General features: G+C 49.0%; 1 protein-coding gene across 3 annotated transcripts in view; it reads left to right on the top strand.

The window, feature by feature from the left end:
• Positions 1-3,094: 3,094 nt before the first annotated feature.
• RAI2 (retinoic acid induced 2) overlaps positions 3,095-17,881 on the top strand; it is a 33,368-nt gene continuing 18,581 nt past the window's right edge. Inside the window, exons 1-2 of one of the 3 annotated variants that reach the window (XM_046902784.1) lie at positions 3,095-3,388; positions 4,078-4,217. The gene's annotated coding sequence lies outside the window, so the exon portion shown is untranslated. Of the gene's footprint in view, positions 3,389-4,077; positions 4,218-16,043; positions 16,210-17,881 lie in introns of those variants that run through there. The other 2 variants (XM_015272982.4, XM_046902782.1) reach the window with 2 other exon arrangements.

Here is a 17,881-nt window from a genome sequence, read left to right as displayed (position 1 = left end):
ATAAGGGTTGAAAAGAGTGACTAGCACAGATGTAAATTAATATGCTGGAGACGTGAAGCCTGTGGCTTGGTGGGGGATGTTAAAGTGTACCCCAATGGCCCTGCTGGCCACAGTAAAAAGGTCTGCAGGACAAAGACAGAGTACCCCTCCTTCTCTCTCCAATGACAGATTTCCAGGTTTTCAACGGATGGGGATTTCTGTTCAGAGGCGTCGTGCTGTACATCAGCTGAGATGGTGCCATACACCCAGACCAGCCCAATGTTGACTGGATCCCAGCGGCAGTTTTACAAGGTATGGCTCGTCAAAATAGTTTGGAGGCCGAGATCTGATCCCAGCTGGCCCTGAAGTGACTGCACGAAGGCACACTGACAGACTGCACAACTTTCCCATGGCAAGTTCTCTCTATAACATTACAAACATCTCCTGCAGGTTCGACATGGGACCCACCTGGAAAACTGACTGAGCTGTAGAAAGAAACAGATTCTCACTTTTCATTACCTTCTCTGTGTTTTAACTCTTTAAATAGCCACATATAGTGACGTACTACACTTACCTGTGATACCCTTGATCATCTCAATACTCTCTTCCAGGATAGTCAAACTACAGTATGATTTCTAATGAACGCTCATAATAGGAAAGAAAAATAATTGTGAGAGGAGCGTTACCTGAATGGTATTCAGTGCTTGGCTTCAGAACTGGTGCTTGATTTCAATATTCCTGAGTTTATTCAGTGTTTGATTCCCAAAACGATACCTAAGAAGCCAGTACTTCGGTTTCAGATGACCTCAGAAAAAGGCAAAGAATCAAAAATCAGCAGGTATTATGGTCACGTTACGAGCAACAGTGCTGAGCTTGGTGATCTGTTATAATGTCACTAAAACCCCTTGATATATTTAGCAAGTGGTAATGGTAAAGGTTATAATTCCTCTGAGGGACGATAGGGATGAAATAAACCACAAGGGTCAAGTGGATTATGACCTCATGAAAACTCAAATAATGGAGATGGAGCTTTATAAACTTCCTTATAATAGATAATGCCTTGAACAATTTTAAAGCTGCTTAGCGCTCAATTTAGACCAGTCACAGGCTTCCTACCATCTATATATTATTAGAAAAAAAAGCCAAACAAACAGAAAATTACTTCCGCCACTAGGAATCCCGCATCTGCTCAGAATTCCCATTTTGCATAGGAGGAGCACCTTGCTGTGCTCTGAAAGCTCACAGCAGCACAGGTGCACCCACCTATCAGCTCTCCCTGCCCAGCACTTACAGTGTGGGTGCTTACACGGAATCTGTGGGTCTGATTTAAAGCTTGTAGCGTATCCTGGATTGGCATCTTAATAACCACACCTGGCAGCATTTATTTTTGCTGCCGCACAGCAGTGTCACAGCATCAAAGAAAAGGAAGATGAATGGCGCTGCATGCTTTGCATCCTTCGCAAAGGGAAACGGCGAGAGCCCATCAGCACGGGCAATACATACAGCCCATGCAAATCCTTTCTCCGTCATTCTCTCAGCCACCTGACCTTACAACGAAGCTCACACAGGTTCCAAGTGCATCCGGTGAGGGGCCCCCCCAAGCACCTGGGCAAGTTTTACTGCATGAACACTGTGACAACAGCCCAGGCAAGCCAAAAGGCTGGACACGCATGCCGTAGAGTTTCATGAGCAAACGCCCAACAAAATTCCCCTCTCAAAACTGTGCACAAGTGCTTGAGGCCGCACAATGCCCACCTCCCCAGCATGGAGGTGACACAGCGCTTACCGCTGTGTGACAGCACTGGGGATGGCAGGGCTGCCACAGCATCGGGCTGAGATGTGAGCGGGGCAATCAGCCATCACTGACAGAGGGATCTGTGATTGATTTTAAATTAAGGTCACTGTCCCCAGGCCACAGCTAGATTTGATTACTTCTGTCACATTTTAGAAGGGTGAGAGAAACTTGTTTGCAACCATCCCTTCACGTGACTCAATATGTGATGATGGTTTTCCAGTAGGGTTTGATGCATCCGAATTCCACCGTGGCCATCCTGCTGCTGACATGAGCAGGGCTCTTCTGTAAGGTCTGGGTTATCAGTGACAGCTTCGTACCAGTCAGAGCTTCAGCACCAACACCACCACCTTACCTAAGGGTACAAGCCAACAGACCGATGGTTCTGCATCTACACCTACAAGCGACGTCACGCAGTCCATAGTCAAATTCATGATGGTGTTGGGCAGCGTCGGGTTACCTCAGACAAAACCCAAGTCTGAGAGGTGTAAGCAGGCACAGGGAAGCTGCTGATGGACACAAGAAGGGATAGGCAAGGTCTTCCCATGCTGACGAGCAAAGAATGTCCAGCCGCAACCAAGTGGCACTGTTGGGAAGATGCAGAGGAGCAGCAGATGTGGAATCCTGTGATGCTACAGAACTCAGCCCCGACTTAACCTAAATTCCTACAGCACTGAGGGAGCCCCATATCTGGAGCACTTGAGACGACAGCGGGCAAATGGCCATAAATTATACCACGGGGGACACCCCTATCCTCTTTGGGGAGATGGATGAGGCTGATGACCTACTAAGTATTTTTTATTTTCTTTTAGTAATTCCTGGGATGTCGCAAGTGCGCGTGCTTTCTTATTTCTTAAGTCGTTATCTGCTTGATCGAGAACCAAGGGTTTTGCAATGCACATTAGACCACAAGAGGAAATCCTGAGCAGTCTGTTAATATCCACAGCAATCCAGATGGAATTACCATCATCTCCCACACTCGGTCGAGGGCACATGATGTAATACCAGGCGCGGATTTAGCTTAATGCAACGCACCTTCCGATAAGCGACTGCAAAAGGGAAAGAATGGGCGACATCAAAGAAAGCGTTTTGAAGAGGAGAGATCCAGCTTAAAGCCTGCGATATGACAGGGAAATGGGGATGAGGAACGGGGAGGGGAAGGGGGAAATAAAGGTAAGAGTTAAAAGAACCCCAAAAACAAGCAGGAAATGCCCTCGCACCGCGGCCAGCGGTACCTCGCACCGCGCAACCGCCCGCTCCCGCACACCTGCCCTCCTCGCCCGGGGCCGCCCCGCGGGCATGCGCGGCCCCGCCGCCCCACTCCTCCCTCCGCCGGCGGCGCGGCCGGTCGTGGGCGGAGCCTCCCCGCCCGGCCCCGCCCCTCCCCGCCCGGCCCCGCCCCGCCTGCCCGCCCGGCCCGCTGGGGAGCGGCGCGGGACGCGGTGCCGGCGGCCGGGCAGGGCCGGGCAGGGCAGGGCACGGCGCGCGTCCCCGGCGCGGGGCGGCGGCCGGGGCTGGCGCGGGAGGTGGCGGCTGCGCCCTGGCCGCGGCGGCAGAGGCGGCGGCGGGGCGCGGAGCCCGGCGCGGGGCTCCCGCAGCCTCCACCGGCGGCCGGAGGTAGGTGACGCGGGGCGGGGCGCGGGGCGAGCCGCGGCGGCCGCGGGCGGGCGGCGGGTGACAGGTTGACCGGGGCGGCGGCCGGGCTCCCGCGGCCCTCGCCGCCGCGCGTTGCGGCGGTCCCGTTGCCGCGGGCGGCGGCCCCGCTCCGGCCCGTGACCATTGTTTCTGGCGCCGCCGGGGCTCGGGGCGGTGCGGTGCGGTGCGGGGCCGGCGGTCGCGGCTTTGTGCCCGCCGCGGGGCGGCCCGGTGGCGGTGGCGGTGGCGGTGACGGCGCGACTCCGCGGGGCAGCGCCCGCCGTGCGGGGCGTCGCGCCGTCAGCGGCCGCGGGGCGGAGGGCCGGCCGGGTGCCCGCGGCTGCCCCTGGGCGGAGCGGGGCTGCCCGGTTTGGCCGCGGACCGCCACCTGCGCTCGGCCCCGAGCCCCGCTCCGAGCCGTGCGGTGCCGCCCCGCGCCTCGGGGGCTGCTGCTGCTGCTGGGGGTTTTTTGGCCGGTGTTTATAGAGGGTGTTCTTCTCGTTGGAAGTCTGTTTTCCGACACCGCTCGCGATGCGGGGCTTAAAATATACGCGTTGTCTGTCGGGGATGCGTCGGTAACGAGCGGAGTGTGAGAGGTTACCCTGAATTCTTTAGGGATTTTCCATTTAAAGTCGGCCAGCAAATCGCAGTGTTTTTTTTTTTTTTCCTAGCAACCTTGCACGTCATTTATCGCTCTGAAGTGACTGAACGTGTAAAGTGAAGGTTCCCTCACAAATACGCCGCTGATTGGAGTGTTTCGGGCACGGCGTTAGTGTGGGATGGAAAAGCAGCGCGCTTCCATCCCTTCCCGGTGCGTGTAGGGAGATTAGGAGAAGCTTCCCGCGGCTGCGGATGGCTGCGGTTATTAATGGGGACCCGGCTGCCCCGCGCCGCTCTGAGGGCGGCACTCCACGGTGAGCCCCGGCGAGGCGTTGAGGTCTCCCCGCGATAGGAAGCCCGATGTGAAGAGGGGATGGATGAACGCCGGAATTAACTCGAGAGGGATATCGAGTGGCCGCCCGTGCAGAGCGGCGAGAGCTGCCCGGGGCAGCCGGGAGCTGCCGCGGGGACGCGATGGGCGCTTGCAGCGCACGGACGGCAGTGTGGGTGCGATGAGGAGCAGGTAGCTCCAAGCGTGCCACCGCTCAGCGCAGTTGGCATTTGCTGCCAGCTGGCCGTGCCGAGCCCGCAGCAGCGTGCGTTACAGGGAAGAGAGATGCGCTCGCACGTAACAAAGGCGCTTGGCTGATCTCCCGTTTGAGGAACTGATTCTTCCAAAAATCCGCCTTCTGGCGTTCCCCTGCCTCCGCACCCCTCCTCTTTCCCGGTGGTTGCCCGCGCCAGGCTGGGCACTGTGCAGACGCAGCAACCCGTCGATGCTTCATCCCTCTCTAATCCCGTCCTGCCCCGCTAATCGCCTCGCCAAAGCCTTGACACGAGGCGCTAAGGACCGGGCGTAGCATTCCAAGCCTGCGTTAGGTTTGGAGCATCCCTGGCGCACGTGATCGGGAAATAAAACCCGTGGCTTGAGGGTAGATCCCAACGGTGCGAGGGAGAAGCGGCCAGAAAATGGCACCTGGGGCGTTGCTGTGCAGCCAGCTGTGCGCGGGGAGCAGCGAGCGGAGGTGGGAGGGCGCAGCTCCCCTTGGCGTAGCGGCGGGGTTCTTATTTTTAGCGTGGAAGACGGCCAAAGATAAGGAGCGGTTGTCATCCGGCTGCCGGGAGGACTCGCGGAACAACAACAACAAAAAGCTGTGTGGAGGTGGAGATGTTTTCATATGGGTACTAAAGGAAAAAAAGCAGATCACCTTGTGGGTGATGGACGCGCCACACGAAGCTGGTGGTACAAGGTCCTTCCCGTAAAAACCAGAATGATCCTAATTAAGCCCAGACCCCGTTGAGTGACGCGTGGCTTTATTCGTTTCAGATGTTCCTGGGTCCTAGGGATGGGGCCAAATGGGAAGGGTTTGATGTGGCAGAGAGTTTAACCCCAATTATTTTGACATAAATCACATGATTGTTGCGGTAGCCAAGTACATGTGATGGGTGCCCCCGAGCCGCTGAGTAAAAAAAAATGTATGTGCATTTCTAAAGATTTCCATGAAAAACCTTTAAAGACCATTAGAGACAGTGCCTGCAGGTCTGCCGGTGGGACACGCAGCTGAAATGGGGGCTTCCCAGAGCCGACAGCCGTGGGGAGAGCTGATGAGCGGTCTCCTTGCAAAGCTGGGTGGGCGAATGATGTGGGGAAGTGCTGGCTTTTCTAGATGGAGTGGAAGGAGCGGGTTGAGGATGCGTGGTGCTGCCCGTGAGCGGCTTCACTTGGAGGTCAGGATGCCCTGGGTCGTGTCTCCAGAAGTGGCATCTGCGGGGATATTTTGGTAGCCTTTCATATACTTTCTTTAGAAAGAAGGTGGTTTCCTTTTCTGTTTTGTTTTGCTCAAAGCCTTTCTGAGTTCTCTCGGAAGACACCAGGTTTCAAAAAGGAGGTAACTAGCTTTGTGAGAAGTTCTAGGCTTTGAGCCATCACCAACCTTTTTCTGTTCTCCCCTGGAATTTCCTTCCCTGTTTTTTCCAGTGTTGTCTGTCTTTCCCAGGGCACTGAACAGCCTGGTAATTTGGCCACTCTGTGAAGGAGCCACTTTGTCAAGTGATGTAGCGTAGCTGGCTAGTTCTGGCTTCCTCCCATCTTCCATCAGATCTGCCCACGTGTACAGCAGCCACATAGCGATGCTATAACATGGGCAAGAAGCAGGTTGACCTCTCCACCCTACTGAGTTTCAGTGGGGTTGTTGGACATCTGAGGCTGTAGTTCCCCATCCAGTTAGTGCAGGCTGGTTCTGAACAGCACTTTGTCCTCCAACACCTTTGTTTGCTTCAACCTTTCCATTACGTTTCTGCTTTTATTGTGACATGGAAACAAAGAGGCCGTAGAAGTACGGTGGCTACCAGGAGGGCCAGGAGAACAATGGCTCTGGCAGACGGTGCGTTTTTGGTGGCAAAGCCAGGTTGTTTGGAGGAGTGCAGGTCTTGCATTCCAGTGAAAAATAATTCATTAACGGCCGGAGAATAATCGCTTTGCTCCAAAAGGCACTCTGGCTGCGTTGCACCAACTGTTCTTTTTCAGCCTCTGAATCCTTAATGACAGTAGTAGCTAATTTCTCTTTTCTGTGTTTTTCTGACTGCAGTGTCCTATTTTCTCCGAGTTTATTGAGAAAATAATAGAAGTCATTACATAGCTACTTGTCACCTTTCAGAGAAGAAAGCTTCTCTCTGGTTGAATGGCCAAGTTAGTTATTTGGTGACCGACTGGAACAATAGCAACTTTTTGTAGCTCATCAGTTATTCATCTGTGCTTGGTGAATAAACTAATTAGTCAGAGGAGTGTCACTTAACTTACGGTCCATGAGTATCAGAAGATGATGAATAAAATACTCGCAGACAGTGTAGCAATTGCTCTTGTGCATTCTGTTGCACTCCAGCAAGAAAAAAATACGGAGTCAAGGAGTGACAAAGTGAGTAATGTGTATTCATTGTATATTTTTTTATGTTTTATTATCTTTGAAAGCCTATGTGACTGTACTGCATGAAATTGTCCTTGGTTTAAAAAAAATACTTAGGTGGTGCCTTTTGGTTGAAGGAAAGATACTGAGGAGCGTTGAGCTGAATGATGCACAAGGGCAATAGGATAGAAATGTGGAAAACTAAGTAAAGTGTAGAATGTTTTTGTGTTTATGATGCACGTCTTTCTAGTGGTTGGTGATGGATGGCTTGCTGTAGAGCTGGACTCACACGTGGCCATTGCAAAGCAAACAGGAAGGGCAATGCGTTGTTTTTCAGTTGGGATTTTCCTAGCCAAGCAGCCAGGCGTCGCCACCAGAATAACAGCTCTCTGCTCCAGCCTTGGTGATGGGTGGGCTGGAGGCGGGAAGGCAGCTCAGTCAGGTGGCGAGGTGGGGTGGAGGCCTGCAACCCTGTGGTGGTGCGGGCATTGCCTGGGCTGGGCCTTGCTGGGAGCACCAAGAGTCCATTGGAGTGGATGTACAAATAGCTGTCACTGTGCTTTTTCAAAAATAAAATCTTATCTACTTCCCTGGAGGGAAAAAAAAAAAAATCATGCTGGAAGAATCTGGTCTGTGGTACTGTATTGCACAGTACCCTCTTTGGGGTTCTGGAAGAAAGTTAAGGCAGGAGCTGAGCCCAGAAGCCTAGCCTTTGAGAAGAGTTATCCACAAGCCCCACTGAGAAGTGGTCGGATCACAGGACTCAGCCTGAAAGAACAATGGGTCTGTAGCCCTGGAGAGTCTCCTGGAGGACAGCAATGGCTGCTTGCTACCTAGGGGAGAGCATGTGTTATGTAGGTACATATGCCCAGGCCCGTGCACACATGCGTACTAATGTAAGCCTGTCCTAGAAGAAGGAATGCATAGAAGAACCCCGCTGTTGTAGTCATGAGGTGCGGTTAGTTCATCCCTGGGGGCAGATGGAATTCTCTCTCTCTTCTGGGTATGGGGGGGCCGCTGTATGCTGAGGTGGATTCACAAGGCCTCTGTGACAGAAGGAATTGAGTTCCGTGTCAGCTCTTCTGTGTTGGGCATGTGGGATACTTCAGAAGATGTTGTGCTCTGATGGGGTTCGTGATGTCGACCTTGGCATCTCATATGTCATCCAGCCATTATATTAAGCAACAGTTCAACTTGACAAAGACTGCTTGGCTGAGCTCTGGTTGTGCTGGAGCTAAAGGGATGTTGGTAGGTGGAAGAAGGCAGTGGTAAGGAGTTACATCCCTGCTCACTGAGAGCGTGCACTACCCTCTCTGGTTTGGATTTGCTATTGAAGTCCTTAAGTGATTATTTATTTATTAATTTATTAAGATGCTCAGGTAGCAGCCATGGGCCATCCCAGTAGTGTTTTGTCATGATACCATCATCACTTGTGTTTTAGGATACGTTATGGCTGTCATGGTAGCTTCCTGTCTTCCAGAGAGGATCGTGGCACTGATGGGGCTAGCCCAAATGCTGCTGGATGCCACAGAAAAGAAAGTGAAAGCAGATCACTGCAGTAGGCCACAGGCTCACATTCACAGCATGTAGTTGCAAAGCTGGCTGTGACCTGGAGGGACTTAGCACAGCCTCCCAGCCCCTATCCACGGGGCAGCTGACACTGAAATGGTTAAGTCAGAGGATGAAGGGAATGCTGATCATGAAGGGGCTCTGGACATCTTGGCCATGCTGTAGTTGCTGGAGAGGCTTGTCAACACTCCTGCTTCCTGTTTGCTTTCTGGTGGGGCTGAAGAGCTCTTTGCTTTGAAGCACAAAGGCCCAAATGCTTCAGGGCTCAGTGCTTCTGAAACTGCTTTTCTTGAGGAGAGGTGCCACTGAACTTCCAAGGGGCTGAGGTTCTCTTATGTTTAAAAAGGAAGGGGGTGTTTCTATTAGAGTTTCCTGTTTTGAACTCTTTAGTTACAGAGGGATTGTCTTTTTGTATTTTGTATTTGTAGATGTCATGCACTTATGTGGATTATTTTCGTAGTTATCTTATTTTTATGTGTTTTGATTTGTGCAAATAAATTTTCCTGTTCTATTTGAGGCTGCTGTTTAAAGGAAGTCTAAGTAAGGTTTCCTGTCAGGAATGGTTTAGATGTGGTTGAATCTTGCCCTGGGGCAGAGGGACGTCTCAGTCAACTTATCAAGGTCCTCTTCAGGACCTTTCCTATGGTTCTAGGCAGCTTCCAGACAAAATATATTTGTAGTAAGTTGTTCTGGTTATGCTGATAGGATTTTGCTGTAGCATTTAACGCGGGTACTTGTCTGAAAAGGAAATAATAGCTAATTGCAGTATGGTTACTGCTGCTGAATTTGACGAACGTTTCTTAAAATTATGGACGAAAACAGCCGATGTTACGTTTTCAGACTAACATTATGATATGGCTGTGATTAATTTTTCCAGGAGCTGTGTGGTTTTTATATCTGCTTAAGTGTATTAACATTTTAAAAGGTCAAAGGTAAGCTTTAAAATGGATGCCAAATTAAGATGGATGGGAGGAAAATGACATTTAGTTCTTGTTACTGCATATTGTTTGAATTTGACCAAAGGCAAAAACAAAACAAAGAATCACCCTCCCCCCAGACAGACAGACAGACAGACACAGATGCACATGTATGCTCCCTCCACCTGACATCCCGGCGTACCTGCTCCAGGAAAACCTTAGTGGTACAGGAATATCCTCACCCTAACAAAAAATTAGCGGTCTTTGCTTCCAGATGGTCTAAGTGTTCCTCTGCAAAGCCTCTCATTTAACTAATGTGAATGAACTCTCTAAATAAATCTAGCTGAAATATTTATATTAGGAAAACACGGCTCATGTGAACCATAACCACGCTACCATTTCCTGCCCTTGCTGTGTTCGAGATGACGGCTTCACCAGGGAGAAGGGACTGTGCTCTCATCCGCGTCCACACAGCTCCTGGCAGACAAAGTCCTTCCAAAATCAGAACACAGGTTACAGTGGGAATGGGTCCTCTGCTTCGGTGAGAACAGAGCACTATGGGAGCTGTTGTACGGAAGGAACCGACGCACAGCGACTGTGATTTTGGAGAAAGCAGTATAGCTTGCCAGGAGGACCAAATCTGATTTATGTCCATCGTTCCCACTCTTGCTCTGAAATTAGGTTTAGGACCCAGGCTGCGATGCACCATGTCTTGGGAATTGTGGCCGCTCCATTCTTTGAGGGACCCGGCGCCTGTTTTAAATTCCCTCCCTGCTAATAAGAAGTCATGCTAAGCATCCCTTTTGGGGCGCTGAAAATGTTTTTTTTCCGGCGTTCTGACAAAGAAGAAAAAAAAGAGGGGGAAAATGTGTCCAAGCACTTGGTTCCACTGTGAAAATGTATTTTTCATTTCAAGCTGAATTGATTCCTTCAAGGCCTTGCTGCCTTCCGAGTGGAACAAACAGCATGCTTATTTTTGTGTTTTACCAAGAAAAAGGAAAAAAAAAAAAAACCAACAACAGTCCTTCAGTTGCTCAGCCTAAACATTTCTTTGTGTTTTATGGGTCTTTTTTTTTTTTTTTTTTTCAGCCTGGCCACTGTAGCAAACAATTTCATTATTTGCATAGCTCTAATTGCAGTGATTAAACAAACGCAGCGAACGCCGACCCTTCGCAGAGCCTCATCACAACCCCGCAGCCAACTTCGGCTGTGTTTTTTTCCGCAGGGAGGGAGGGAGGGAGGGTGGGGTGGCTTTGTGCTAGGCTGAAAAGAAATTACCAGCGTTTTTTTTTTATTATTTTTATTTTTTATTATTTATTTATTTCCCCCTCCCCTTCAAACTGTTAGTGCTGCCGATGTAGAGCAAGAATAATTTCACCCATCCTCTTCGCTGGCAGATTCAGCGATACCGCCGTGGTGTGAACCTGATACAGCTGAAGAACAATCGGGTTTCGAATAGCTTGCTCATGTGTTACTCCCAGGCTGCAGCCTCCAGTGCCTTCATTAGAATAATGCGTAGGATTGATACTCTGCTAGCAATACTGATACTAACTCTAAGGGCTCGGAAGCAAACATTTACGCTTTCATTTTCCGTTGTGCAGACAGCAGGTACCCTAGTACAGGGTTAAGCAAGATCTTATCTGGCTGCAGTTCCATCAAATTGGAGCAAACAATTTTTTTGGACATTTTTTAATGACATTTATTTATAGCAGGTAGAGCACAGGCGGCTGCTATTTCTCAGCGTGCTGGAAGAATGTTCTCCAGATGGTGCTTACTGTTTATGCTTTTATTGAGTTCACTTGAACACAGCAGCACTCTACACAAAACACGGAAAATTGGAAAATAAAAACAATTATGTTTTTACAAAGTGCCATGCTATTTGCTGAAATGTCTTATTTGACTGATGAGAGATGCTTCGGGGAGGCGCAGGGGATCATGCCTCTCCTGCAGGGCGCTTACTGGGATGGGTGCAGGCATCTCCCAACCTTCAGGGGAGCTGCCACTCTTCCCCACGTGGTGGGTTTTACATGGCTGCTGGTGGTACCTTCATATGCGTGCCTCCCCTTTCTCCAGGGCTATGGGTGAATTTAGGAAGGGGGTGGCGATAGCATTGCTGTGGTTGAGTTTTCTCAGCCTAGGGTGGGAGAGAGGTGAGACAAAGCTGTCCCTGAGCCCTCCTTGTGCCACCGTTCCCATTGGCTTCCAATCTTCATGAGTAATAAAGTACTGAGGTCTTCTGCTGAAAGCAATGGCAGAACTCAGGACTGGCACCCAAAAGGAACGATGTGATCTGTGGCATCTTTTTACCACAGTGAAGTTGTAGATCCCCACGCCATCCAATGGTGGGTGTGCTCTTGCTGTTGTGTTTGCTCAGCCCTGGAAAGTCAGGAAGTTTTAAATAAAAGAATGTGGAATTTTAAGAATATTTCCCCATTAATAATACTTGGAACAAATTTCAAAAATTGTTTGGCTTTTTTTTTCTCTATTTCTTCTTAAGAAAACAAACAGACCAATCATCAAAGTAGATTTCAACAAGAAGGGGAAAAAAAGCCTTTCTGCCTTCTGTTAGCAAACAGAACAAAAAGCCAATGACAGTCCACAGCACTTCAGGACAATTATTCGACCAGCAAAAAGCCTCTCCAGTTTAAACTTTCAATTTGGATGCAATTATTATTTCTTTGTAAATGCAAGCCTTCGGTTTCCTTTGAAATCCAGTTTCAAGCCAGCAATACTTTCAGTGAAATTGAATTTCAAGAAACGAACACGTGAGCTGCCGTTCAACCTGTTTTGGGGATTTCTTAGCTAGATGGTGGCGCAGTGCTGCACGGCGCTTCGATTTCTCTCCTCTTGCGACCCAAGAGACAGCCCTTTTCCAACCCGAATTCTTGCTACATCAGCTACATGCTGTTTATCTTCAGCTGCTCCCTTGGCAGTTATTATTTCTTAATGTGTTAATTGTAGTTCCTGGACCCCAGCGTGTGAGCATGTGTAATGCTCGCTGTAATGACGCCGATGCATTCTGTAGTTCCTGGAATTGCAGAGAGAAAATGTTATATTTGTCCCAGGCACGGGGCATTCAGTAAGGGAAACCAATTACAAGAATTCAAATAGCATAAAAAGAACAAAGTGGGTAATTGGGAGGAGTACGCAGTGAGGCTTGGGTTTGGGTTTTTTTTTTTTTTTTTTGCTTATTCAATTATGGTTCCAACTAGTGGTCTCACTTTGTGTGATATATATATTTTTTAATTAAAACTTGAATTATGTCGGTTGCTTTCCACCTTCCAACAATATTTCACTGTGAATTCATTCCTAATAGCGAGTAGTCAGGGGTAAGGAATGGCTTTGCTGAGCGATGGGGACTGTTAATTATTAAAAAGAAACCTATGGATTTAAAACAAATTAGAACTCATTAAGATGAGGTCTGTTTCCACGCAGAGCGGCTGACATGGAGAAGCACATCTGTGAGCCTGGAAAATGGCACTTCTTAGCCAGCGCATCCCTCACAGAGGTGCACCTGTGCTGCAGGGGTCCAGTTGCTGCTGGGGGTCCTTCATGGATCCTGGCTCGGATTGGTTTTTGCTGTCCAAATCTGGCTGTGACTCAAGCTGTTTGTTCCTAGGGGCTGTGAAACCCTGTAGAAACCTTGTAGAAAATCTCGTGGGTTGAATTGATTGTTGGACACCGTATACATATATAACTGTATGATTACAGCCTACTTTCCTGAAATTTTTGGAGGCGGTGGCTGTGTCCACAAGAAACTCCTAATAAGAAGAGCAAAAGGTGATGTATGATGAGCATTTGAGAATTTAATTTTATGTTCCCAAATGGGCTTTGCACCCCAGGATTTGCTGTCAGGCTGAGACATCCCTCAGATTGTCAGTAGCGTCACTGAGAGCGACACGCTTGCATCGGGAGAAGCAGTACCACCATTCTGCTGGCTAGAAATCAGCAATAACATTTTGACATCTGTGCAACAGTTTAAAATGAATTATTCAGCACATAGATCGTGTTTTTGGAGCAGCCAGCGCATCTCTGCCCATCTACTGCTGTCAGTTCGTGATGGAGATGCCACTGGTGCCAGTGGGAGCGGAGCACATGGGCTGGGGGTAGGTTTTGGCCTGCAGCCTGGAACAGCATTTGATAGCACCCTTACAGAAAACGAAGGGAATAATCTGTGTCACCATCGACAAAGTCCTAAGACCATGACGGTGTGCTGTTCTCTTGGAGTATTTTAAGTACATGCTGAAATCAATTAAATTGCCCTTAAACAATTAGTGGTTTGGACTGTTCAAGGTAAGCTGCAGAGAGTGAAGGATGAGGTTGGCGCGTTGCCTGTGAATCTCCAGATCCACCGAGCGTCCTGTGCCCTCTGGGAGCACACCCAGGTGGCCGGTCAGGGCAGGCCCCAGCTTCTGTCAGACCAGGGACTGGCATGAAGGAGTCACGTGAAAAACAGGGTGAACGGCAATGAGAATGTACTTTGGGGAGTTGCAGGTGGGGGAGGCTGGGAGGAAGGACGGAGTGGCTGAACAGCAGCCAAGACCAGGTCTGTTTGAGGCAGGCTTGTGGGAGCAGAGGTGGGCATTTGGCTTCCTAATTCAGCACAGTCCTCTGAATTAAAGCTGCGTATGTGTTGTGAGTCTGGCATCTGTTATTTCACAAGATGCCTGTTCCCTGTGGCTGCATTTAAAATATAAATGTGGAACACAGGATGGTGAAGTTCGGTGCTGCAGGTCATTGGCATTTCCTCGCCATCCTTTAAGTACTGTGCTGTAGGTGTCCACTGATGATTTATTTAGTGGGCAAAAATTTGGAAGCACATGAATAGCATTGAAGTGTGCAGCAAAATCAGCGGCCTGGCGTTGTCTGTGTCCATGTTTGGGTGATGGAGCACACAGGCTGCCCAGAGGTTGTGCAGTCTTCTCCTTGGAGATCTCCAAGAGCCGCCTGGCCGTGGGCCTGGCACCCTGCTCTGGGTGTGCTGCTGGGGCGGGGGCTGGGCCTGATGGACACAGAGGTGCCTGCCAGCATCAGCCATCCTGTGATCCCGTGATTCTTCAGGTGGCTGACCGAAAACCCAACCTTCCCCAGTTTCTGTCCATACATGTGTAACAGATAGCACCCTACCGTATAAGTAGCCCAGTACTGCACTTGGAGAGGAAAGACATATTATCCAGGTAACTATAAAACAAATGGCTAGCATGCATTAAATTTCTCATGCAGGAAAGCAGATCTATAGAGAAATGACACTTAAGCACATAATGAAAGTTAAGGAGATCCTTATGTCCTACTGAAGTCAGTAGCATTTAAGCATGTACTAAAAGCTTTCCTGAAATAGGGACATATACACTGATGGTAACACAATAGCTGTGAGGCTGATGCTGAAGTGCCCTGAACCCCTGAGAGTGCATGTATTTGTAGCCTTACTATCAGCATCCTCAAGAGCTCTGCCAAGAGAAGAGAAATTATGATATATACCTCACAGCTCATGATGCCCAGGTGCCGCTCTTTTGCAGGAGGTGTGCTATGCTCGCCTGCTGCTTGGCACCAGCGCTCCTGTGGCTGCCATTTCCAGCAGTGTGAGCTGGTGCCTGGTTCTGTACCGTCGTGCAGTCAGCACCAGCTGCATGTGGGTATGTGCGTGCCATGCTTCTGTAATGTCTGTGCTGGCTTTCTGTACGTCTGCCGTCACCGAGCGCCTGTACCTCCTTGCTGTCTTTGATCTACTTGCCATCACTGCGCTCCTTGGAGGTAGAAGAGTGTTCTCGCCCTTTGGTAGGGAGATAGAAGAGGCACAGGGAGATTTTAAAAGCTTTTGTCACGTCCATGTGGAGGCACATTGGGGGACGTTCTTCCAGGCCCCGTATCTGTGGGCACTGGGTGCTCTGTGGGTTGCTCGACCTCATGTGGTAGGCTTGTGGCAAGCGACCCGAGTGTGCAAGGACCGGGGAGGGAACTTGCCTTGCTGGTGTGTGTGTGAGCTGGTGAGAAACCAGGGACGTGCAGAAGACTAAAAAGAAAGGGAGAGAGGGTAAGCATCGGAAGTAATGTATGTATGAGGGTGAAGAACGCTACGTGCTTTTATTGCCACTCCACTGGAAGGATGTGTGCAGCTTGTGAGTATCCATTAATTAGTGCTGCAGTTGCTCTGTGCTGGTATCAATAAAACCTTACTGGTTTTACGTGTATGTACGTGGTACAGGGCTGTGATTTCTTCCTTTTTTCCACATGCCCTTGTGAAGATGCCTGTCAGTGCAGTGCCTTGTGAACAGGGTATGCCACTGTGCCCGATTATGTAGCAAGAGGACTGTAAAATCCTTCGGCAGTTACCTCCAGTGTTATTTTTCCTTATAAAGGGTCTTTGAGATGCAGTACTTTCTTGCACACACAAAGTCATCGACGTTTTTCTTTCTTTTGCTGAAACAGGCTAATTCTTAAAATGGCTCCTTGCGCAGGCATTGCCGGCTGCACTTAGTGCCTGCAGTGCGATGGGTTAGCAGCAACAACAGCAAAGGCTCTCCTTCATTTCCTTTATATGCACATCGTGCAGCTTTTCAAACAGTGCATCAAACAACACCGACTGGAAATTTCCAGGCCCATTTCCTGTCTGGTGCATGCTCATAAAGCAGGATTGTCTGTACGGTGCGTAGCTGCAGTACTGCAGAAAGTCAATAAAGAGCTGACCATCTCACCTCTATCAAAAGCAGTTGAGAAGCCCTGCCTCATCTGCCTTATTAAAACCACACTTGACTCCTGCGGAGAGACGTAGCTGGAAACCTGGAAGAGAAGGATTAAAAAGGAGGCAGAGCTTGCAGTGAGTATTCTCCTTCTGGGTCTTGCAGTAAGGTTAAAGAGTATTTGTTTTAAAATGAACCGGAAAAAGCAGATTCGTTAAGGTCTTTGCCTAAGTGTGGGCATTTTGCTTGAACCTCTGACTCTCCCACATTCAGTATGACACAGAGATAAGATGATTCGTTATTGCAGCAATGAGTAGATTTAAATAGCTCCCTGATGGATTTGTATTTTAAATGTAAGGACGTGGATGCATATAGATGTGCATGTGTGTATGGACTTTATCCTCGCAAGGAAAGGCATGATGTAGAAGTAGATACAAGAGGTAGGATTTGTGCTGCAGAATGTATTTCAGTATGCACTTGGAAGGCTGCTTATTTTTTTATTTCTTATATAAAAGTAATCGATTGAATGTTTGCCAGGCTTTCAGTGGGAGCCACCAGGAGTTCCCACCCCCACCTTCCCAGGGCCTGATAGCTTTTTCTCACCTTAAAATGGAAAAAGAAAGAACTTTAACAGAAAGATCATTGCTTTAGCTTAGTATAGTAAGATTTCAGAGATTGAATTTTCTGATAGTAATGAAATGAACCCTGAGTTGTGCCATGAATTTGATTGCAGTTAATTAGATTGTTGAGCTGCTCAACAAACCTGGCCCATTAGCTTTAGCCTCACATACTTTAGATTGGTATGAAGTAGTATTCTTTTTATATAAATGTAAATGTATGTATAGTATGAAAACCTGTCTGGCAGCTCGGTTGTTTGGAACAATTACTGTCTGTGAGTAGTTACTAACAATAGCGTTGTTGGAAATGCTGGTGTGCTGCTGACCATTAATCCCACTGTGTTTATTCTTTGGTGGCACAGGCTTGGTTTGCCTTTTCACAAGGAAGAATACAGCTGAACATTTCAGGAAAGAGACATACGCAAGCTCTGTCCTGCAGCTTTTTCCAGTTCTCATTGATCTTAATGAGACTAGTCATGTGAATAGGAGCGACTCGTGTCAAAAAGGATTTTTTGGCTGAAACTCACAATTTCTATTTATTTGATGTGCCTCCGCAGGCTTCAGAGTGAAGAGCTCCTGTTGTTGCTTTTGGCAACAGGGAATAGCTGCAGAGTGGGGTGTCCCACAGGATGGTCTCATTGTCTTGCCTTTGCTCTTTATGCAGTCTACTCTTGTTCAGCAATTAATAAGGTGGAGTATTTGGTGATGGGAGAAAACTACTGGCACGAAGCTACAGCTAACCAGGAATAGCACTGAAGAGCTGATGGTGCTGGGGGAGAAACAGAAGGAGGATTCTGCCACTGGGGAGATTGGCTCTCCAAGGCAGTGAACATGGCCCCAAGTTCAAGGAGAGTCTGGACAATGCTCTCAGTTAAAGGGTTTGATTTTGGGTGGGCCTGTGCAGGGCCAGGGGTTGGACTCTGTGGTCTTTGTAGGTCTCTTTCAACTTGGGATATTCAGTGATTTTGTATGACTTGACGTGCAGTCCATTGGTGTGTGGGAGGGAGAGCACCCGTCAGAGGTAGGAGGTGTGGATATGGTGGGCTCAGCGTTCCCCTGAAGCTGCCAGGCGTTGTCTCCTTGCTTGGCTGCTCCTGCTGTGCCCAGTGAGCACCCACTAAGGGAACCAGGCATGCTCTGCTCATCACCTGGGGAGCTGCACGAGTCCTCATTGTGAAGGGTGCTGCATTTC

This window comes from Gallus gallus, chromosome 1, assembly GCF_016699485.2.
Source record: "Gallus gallus isolate bGalGal1 chromosome 1, bGalGal1.mat.broiler.GRCg7b, whole genome shotgun sequence".
NCBI classification, from domain to species: Eukaryota; Metazoa; Chordata; class Aves; order Galliformes; family Phasianidae; genus Gallus; species Gallus gallus.
This window is presented reverse-complemented; position numbering and strand designations above follow the sequence as displayed.